We start from the raw sequence: 1,424 nt of genomic DNA on the forward strand, positions 1-1,424 counted from the left end.
AAATAAGCGCCACCGCTCTGCGGCTTGTTGTATAAATTCTCAACTAAATTTAAAAGAAAACACACACCCGAGTTCCTGCAAGTGCTCGGCGAAAGCATGAGCCCTCGGCTTGAAAGCCACGCTCAGAGCCAGCGCTGACACTTGATTAGTGTCTGCTAAAAATAGCTCCTTGCGTAGGTGGAAGGAGAGCTCTTAAGCACAAACACAGGAGGATAGACAGACACAGGGTTTTTTTGACTGGGGAACCAGGTGAGCAGTGGTGGGACAAGGGGCAGCAGCATCGCCAGGTCCATGGAGGAGCGTGTCTACACCCAGAGTCCTTCCCCTGGGCTGCAGCCACCCGCGCAGGAGCTGAGTGCTGGAGGAGCCCAGCATCTTCTTTCTAGACCATGGTCAACCCGATGAATGAATGCCACCATCATCCTTCGTGCATAAAGCTCCAGGAGACCTTGTTTGAGCAGCGCCGTTGGCCTCCTTGAGGGAGACAAGACCATGTGTGGGTCTTGAGCAGGGTTTACCCCCAGGGTCCACCATGGGGGTGAAGATCCCACAACACTTCCTTGGGGAGGTGGGGGGGTGGCAAAGCACCTCTTCTCCATTGATATCCTTCATCCCAATCCACACACCCAGCCTCCTTGAAAGACCGTGGATGCGGCCTCTGCGCCCCCGATAACAGCCCTAACATGTAGGAAGTGGCCCAGGGAGGCGTGTGGACGGAGAAGAACTGGGCACAATGGGGCTGTGACCCACCATGTAGAGCCTCAGAGGGCGTCCTGCACCCTCGTCCATCCCATGGCCCCAGTGAGCCTGTGATGGGCGTAGACAGCAGCTGTAGGATACTCAGCCATGGGAGAGGAAGACAAAAATTGGGGTGTGAAAGGTGTGGGGAGGAGGAGGCATCACCAGAGCCTCAGACCGTCACGTCTTGTTTTGCAGCACTTCCAGGCTGCTGAACGCCACCCACGCACCCAGGCAGTCCCCAGCACCCATGGCCGGTGGCTGGCACACCCACGATGGCACAGCGGAGTGTGGCATGGCCCCCCTTGCCACCAGATTAAGGTCCAAGCACCCTGTCCCATGGGCATGGCCGCAGGGACCACACAGCCCGTAGGTGCTCCCGGCATGGAGGAAGGTCTCGGAGAACTTTGCATCTAGGGCGATTCTTGCTTTTAACCCAGTACAACCATAATTTTCCTCAGAACATCCACATTTTTCCTCTGCAGGTCCACCCTTTTCCTCAGACCCCCATTTTTCCTCAGCAGACCTGCATTTTTCCTGAGTAGATCCCTATTTTGCCACAGAAGATCTGCACTTCCCCTCGGCAGAACCACATTCTTCTCAGACCTGCACTTTACCTCATTTTCCCTCAGCACATCCACATTTTCCCTCAGCACTCCACATTTCACCCCGGCAAAGCCAGGTTT

The sequence above is a fragment of the Phaethon lepturus genome, unplaced genomic scaffold (assembly GCF_000687285.1).
Source record: "Phaethon lepturus isolate BGI_N335 unplaced genomic scaffold, ASM68728v1 scaffold24771, whole genome shotgun sequence".
Lineage (NCBI taxonomy): Eukaryota > Metazoa > Chordata > Aves > Phaethontiformes > Phaethontidae > Phaethon > Phaethon lepturus.